This window comes from Eurytemora carolleeae, unplaced genomic scaffold, assembly GCF_000591075.1.
Source record: "Eurytemora carolleeae unplaced genomic scaffold, Eaff_2.0 scaffold1050, whole genome shotgun sequence".
Classification (NCBI taxonomy): Eukaryota; Metazoa; Arthropoda; class Copepoda; order Calanoida; family Temoridae; genus Eurytemora; species Eurytemora carolleeae.
The window spans coordinates 16,634-22,991 of NW_019396939.1; the positions used below are offsets into that span (position 1 = coordinate 16,634).

The 6,358-nt window shown below is 30.5% G+C and overlaps 1 long non-coding RNA gene across 1 annotated transcript; it reads left to right on the forward strand.

Annotated features, from left to right (window-relative positions):
- Positions 1–4,155: 4,155 nt before the first annotated feature.
- Positions 4,156–5,558, forward strand: LOC111710338 (uncharacterized). Its single transcript, XR_002767041.1, has 2 exons — positions 4,156–4,270; positions 5,292–5,558. It is a non-coding gene; the product is annotated as an uncharacterized LOC111710338 (long non-coding RNA).
- Positions 5,559–6,358: the final 800 nt, after the last annotated feature.

Sequence of the window (6,358 nt, forward strand, 5' to 3'; positions counted from 1 at the left end):
ACTTAACTTTATATCAGAATAATATCCAAACTATATACTTAACTTTATACCAGAATAATATCCAAACTATATACTTAACCTTATATCAGAATAATATCCAAACTATATACTTAACTTTATACCAGAATAATATCCAAACTATATGGAACTGAATTGGTTTAGTAGTTAGGTTCAGACTTAAATCAATCTAATATGAATTTCAAACTAAAATTTGTTAATCCTTTATCTTTGCAACATGAAGGTGTACAGCTTTGAAATTTCATATTTTGATTGTTTTATCCATGTTTTTCTATTTCAGAGGTTGAAACTTATGAGTTGGGAGTCCGTGGATCAATATGTTCATTATAGCTTGTTCAGTTCTACGGATTAGATACATTCTTTAATACCTTTATTCTGAACTATCTTTAATACTTATATAATTTTAAACTTTCAAATGTGCATTAAAGATTAGAGCTTTTTACCTCAGGTTGGTGAGATTCAAGGATTAAAAGTTTGAACGTTTTTTTATTTATAAAGTGAATCGTTTTTTTTATATTTTTAATTATAGCTTATTTTTTCATCTAAAAGGATTGATGAGTAAAAAAGAAAGTCGAGTTACTCAGATGATAATTATAAAACTTCCTCCTCACAGAGAATATTAATTATTAATTTCGACATGTTAGAAAGGAAAGAAGACACACTTCGAATTTATTTTGAAAGTTCTGGTAGTTTTAAAAAATAAAATTCGAAATCAGACATCAACATTTAAACAAATCTGTGTATGTTAGTTAAGGAACGGATTGATATTCACAAGATGAGACCAGGGATTAAGGATTTAATTATGGGAGATATTAATTACAGAGGGTAAAAGGTGGGAGGAGGGGGGGGAGGCATAAAGTAATTTGCCCTGAGTGCGGTTTTAACATGAGTACGGTTTAAGAACTGCAAGGATGAAGTTTTATACAAAAAGTAATTGAGTTTTTGCATCACATAAAATATTTCAAACTATGACGTCTTTAGGATCAACTGAGCTAAGTTTGAAGTATCAAAGGTGTACACCATCAGGTTGCAAAGATATATGAATTAGAAAACTTGAGTTTGTGGCAAAGACTCAATTCCTTTTATTTTTTTACCCCTCCTCTCCACCCCGTATCAAACATAAATATATGTAATGTGGTAGACGGGAGATTTATGGGCTTTCTTTGCTTTAAAGTGTTTAACTCTTAGTATTGGGAATAAATCATCAATAGTTTAGGATTTTGACAAAATAATTTTTAAAAATGCTTTAAAATATTTTTTTTCTTTCTTTTGACTGTTTGATTATACAGGTGTAAGTCTGTTTGATTATATACAAGGGTAAGTCTGTTTGATTATACAGGTGTAAGTCTGTTTGATTATATAAGTGTAAGTCTGATTGATTATACAAGTGTAAGACTGTTTGATTATACAGGTGTAAGTCTGTTTGATTATACAAGTGTAAGTCTGTTTGATTATACAGGTGTAAGTCTGTTTGATTATACAAGTGTAAGACTGTTTGATTATACAAGTGTAAGTCTGTTTGATTATACAAGTGTAAGACTGTTTGATTATACAAGGGTAAGTCTGATTTAAGTAATTGGAAAGTGTAAGACACAATTACTAGCAACAAAATCTATGTTTCTAATCTCTATCTTTTCAACCCTGTATTTATGCTTAAAGGGAGTGACCGGCTATGTAAGGTAGTCAAACTGAATTTAATAATTAAAAAGAAACTAACTCTGAAAACCTATCCACCCCCAAAGTAGAAGTTTTTTACGTCGAATTTGCGCTCAAACTCAGGATTTACAGATCTTTAAAAAGTTTTATATGTCTCAAATGAATCCGAAAGAAGTTTTCCACAACACTGCATACACAGTTCAACTACCTTACATAGCCGGTCACTCCCTTTAAAATGTGCTCTGTACAGTGTACAGTAAGTGCATATACAAAAAAAAACTATCCCTATAATTAATCAATATTTCTTTTCAACTTGATGTTGTAGATCATGATTATGATGAATACTGCTAGATTTAAAAGTCATCGTTAGAAAAATATAGTCTCACATCATCATCCAGGATGCAAAGATTTATGATGCTGACATTAGAGTTGGAAAGTATTTTCTTTGTGAAAGTGTAATCAGAATTAAAATATGGATCTTAGTGATTTGAAGCAGTACTATTTTATGTGAATATTGATAAACCATATTTACCAATTTTAGCAGCAATGAATCACGTTGCAAAATATTGGTTATTGTGAGCTATGGGTACTACTGACCAGTTACAGATTGGACTCTAGAGACTTCCACTATCAGGGCTCGGTATATTGGTCACATGCACATTTCTTGCTTCAGAAAAATTGTATAAAGGAATTAAGTATTTGCAACAAACTCAAATTTTCTAATTCTGTTAGATCAAAAAGTCAAAGTTTGAAAAAGCAAAAGTTTTCATGAGCCATAGAACCAGAAAAGTTTGGCAACTAGCGGGAAAAATACTTAGCTTTGAAATACCTAAAACATATGTCAGTCATTTGTAACTTAATTATTCTAAAATCAGCAATTTCTATTAAAGAAATATTTTAAATTATAAAATAATTGTAAACAAACATGTTTTGAATTTCTAATGTGTAACCAAATAAGCTTTTCTCATACGAGGTCGCAAAGTTGTATTAGTAATTTCGAATTTTGTTTTTGTGAAGCTACTTAAGTCCTAACCAGCATAAATAATCGTAATTACTGTTCTGCTTTCATCAGAATAATGATTTGCGTGTGTGTTCAATGATTGGTCACAATTTCGGCTTTAATAAATCCTGCTTCATCCAAACTTGTATTTTCCAGATTTTAATGTATTTAATTGCGCAGTAGAAATGTGCATTTGGAGTGGGCTAGAAGGTTTGTTTGATGCATTTATCTACTGCATTTCCGCTATTCCCTGATTACACCTCATTAACGCCAAATTAAACATATTAATTATTTGCACATTTTGTTATTCTCTGCATTTTTTCGGGAGTAATCAAGAAATGACTATTCACGTTTTAAATACTAGTTCGGTCATATCCTACAGTGAACAATTCTACTTTTTTATTTTTTGGAAAACGATCCTTTTAACAAAGATGTTTTTTAAACGATCGTTATGGTTTTTTCTACGTTGTTAAGGAACGATTTTTAAAAAAAAGTTAAATTTTTCCCTCCTTATTGTACAATAAATCTTTGAATTACACTTGTCTTTTGATTTATTTCAATTTAATTGGTTTCTATTTTTGTTAAAATAGTTTATAGTTTTTTCAGAGAGTAAATTCAAAAATTGTTTTTAATTTTGAAACATTTTATTGGTTAAAAAGATTGTTTTTTTTTTTTCTTCTTTTTTTGAAGCTTTGAAGTTTCAGCAAGATGCATTTTAGCTAAATATTACATTAAGTTTCAGAGCATTAATTATTTATAATTAACACATTCATTAATTTTAATAATGTTTCTGCTGCATAGTCATGATGGTTGGAGATTAGTATATTTCTAAAAATTAAAATTCTTTTTTCTTTTTGTCTGAATTTTGGCAATTTTTAAACCCACAGAGGACTTAAGTCTTTGTTTTGGGCTTATCTTTGCTATCAAATATAGGAAACTGTAGATAGTTCAAACTATGATTTCTTTAAGATAAGAGTATCTAAGTTTGAAAAATGTACACATTCAGGTTGCAAAGATATAGAAATTACAAAAATTGATTTTGGCACAAATAATCAATTCTTTTTTTTTACTAGTTCAGATAAACCTATTTTATAAATATCACTTTTTTTTGCTCTTGTTCCAAAAATATTTTTAAAAACAGAAAAATATTTTATTTTACAATAATCATATCTTCAAGAATAAAAATTCTATAAACAGGAAACCCATTTCTAAATTTTATAAAATAATAAACCTAAAAAAACCTCAAACAACCTTAAAACAATTGTTTATTAACGTTCAAAAATATTTCCTTTCTTACAAAATTCCGGCTTTTTTAATTGTTTCACAATTTTCACATTTTAATTGTTTCAAGAAAGTTGCGAAATTACTTTGGTAATTTGTGAAAGAGAAGCAAAGAGAAATCTAATTAGATTGCTTAAAGCAAGTTATTAGATTTAATTAGTTTAACTTAATTCAAATTAATCATTTGTCAAACCCTAACTTTCAACTACAGTCAAGTATAATTGAACAGTGCAGTATCTCAATGCATTATGGTTATCTTGCACAATATCAAAAAAAATGTTCCACAATTAAACTTTAGATGAAATATGCACAGTGGTAAGTTTTTATCAATACAATGAAAAAAAATTTTGATTTTTAACAAGCTTTTCTCAAATGACTGTTAATGACTGCTTCTCTTTGCTTCTATTTTCTATGTTTTATGTCTAGTTTACACGATTAGGTTGTAAATGTTTAGGAATTAGAACATTTGAGTTTGTGGCAAAGACTTGATTTATTTTAAAAAACGTTTAGAAATTATATTATCATAGAAAGAATGTAATGTAAGTAGATGACTAACATTTATAAAGAATGATCTCTCATGCAGAGATAGGCAATAGATATATAGGTTTAACAGAAACTTTTAATATTTTTAGATTTTTAAAAGGTTTTACGCATAGATAAAGACAGATTGCGCATAAGACGGCATTTTTCATCTTGAAAGATATAAATGTACAGAGATGTTTCAAAGATATTCCTATTATATTGATTAACTAGGTCGGTTGTGAACATTAACTGTTCTTATGTCATTAAGTTCTTGTGGTGTACTTTGTCGGAATGGTGTTAAGTACGGAGACTAAAAGTTGACCATTTTTGAGTTTTGACTTAGAAATTGAGCGTCTATCAATGCCAAGACAGTTTTAAATGTCGTCTTCGACGAAAATACTTGAAACAAGGTTTTTAGGTCAAACAATGTCTTTTAAAGCTCCAATTCAGTCTGTCATCTATCCTTCTGACATCCCTCTATCCTTGATCTGTCAATGCTTGGAAATCAGCCCCGGAAGTTATCTGAATAAGAAGGACAAAGGGTGATACAGTATGAATTTATTAACATTTTCTCTTTTTTCTAGGTTGTACAGGGATATTATATCTTCACAAAGAAACATCAAAATCTTTAAACTAGGAATATTAATCCCTTTTTACAATTCTTTTTTCTATTCTGGAGAATCGACTTAGAAGGAGAAAATACATTTTCAGAAAGATTGAAGAGAAATAATAAAGAATTTAAAAGTGAATTGGAATGGTTTGATTGTATGTTGATATATTGCCTAAAGAGATACTGCCTTTTTTCTTATTTTAGAATTGGTTGGAGATGGATCAAAAAATTCACCCCTGATTCATATGGTGGGATTGTGCTGGCAAGAGCCTGTTGGATAAAAAGGCCAGACTCAGGCAGTGGTTTGAACTCGGCCTGGATTCAGCCTGGAAGCAGTCAGTCACGGATTTGCTGCCCTCGCCGTCAAACGCTCCATGCCCTACACCCCCTTTCCTCAATTCCATACCAAGCCTAGAATAAAGAAACCTTGATTTGATTTTAAACTATTAATAAATATTTGTGAGAAAACGATGATAGCTTGTCTCCTTAATTATTTGATTAAAAGTCCCTAAGACTAAAACCATTATTCTTATTCTAAACCGCGAGAATACCATTCTTTCTCTAAAACAAGTTCTGTTTAAACCTGCCAAATATCCACATGGTTACTGAGAATTGAGTTCTGGTTTAGTTCTGTTTAAACCTGCCAAATATACACATGGTCACTGAGAATTGAGTTCTGGTTTAGTTCTGTTTAAACCTGCCAAATATACACATGGTCACTGAGAATTGAGTTCCGGTTTAGTTCTGTTTAAACCTGCCAAATATCCACATGGTTACTAAGAATTAAGTTCCAGTTTAGTTCTGTTTAAACCTGCCCAATATCCACATGGTTACTAAGAATTGAGTTCAGGTTTATGATGTTTAAGCTGACAAATATCCACTTCTGTGGTTGCAGAGAATTAAGTTCCAGTTTCCAATCGTGAACAGAAAGATTCTAGCTGAAGGTCCCCGTTCTACAATGGAATGGAACGATCTCCAAAAAGTCGGAACATACCCAGCCCTAGTTTTAACCTTCGAAATATGCACACATGGTTACTGTGAATTGAGTTCCTGTCTGTCTGTGTTGTTTAAACCTGTCACACATCCATGTAGTTACTAAGAATTGAGTTCAGGTATGATGCCTGGAGAGAACTCGTACCTGCAGCGAACTCTGGTTATGCTACACGTCAAAGCACAAGATTCTTTAAACATAAACAAACACTTGAATTTATGGAACGGATTTGTTTCAGTTCTAATCAGGGGGTTCCTTTCATATTTAACAATTCTACAAT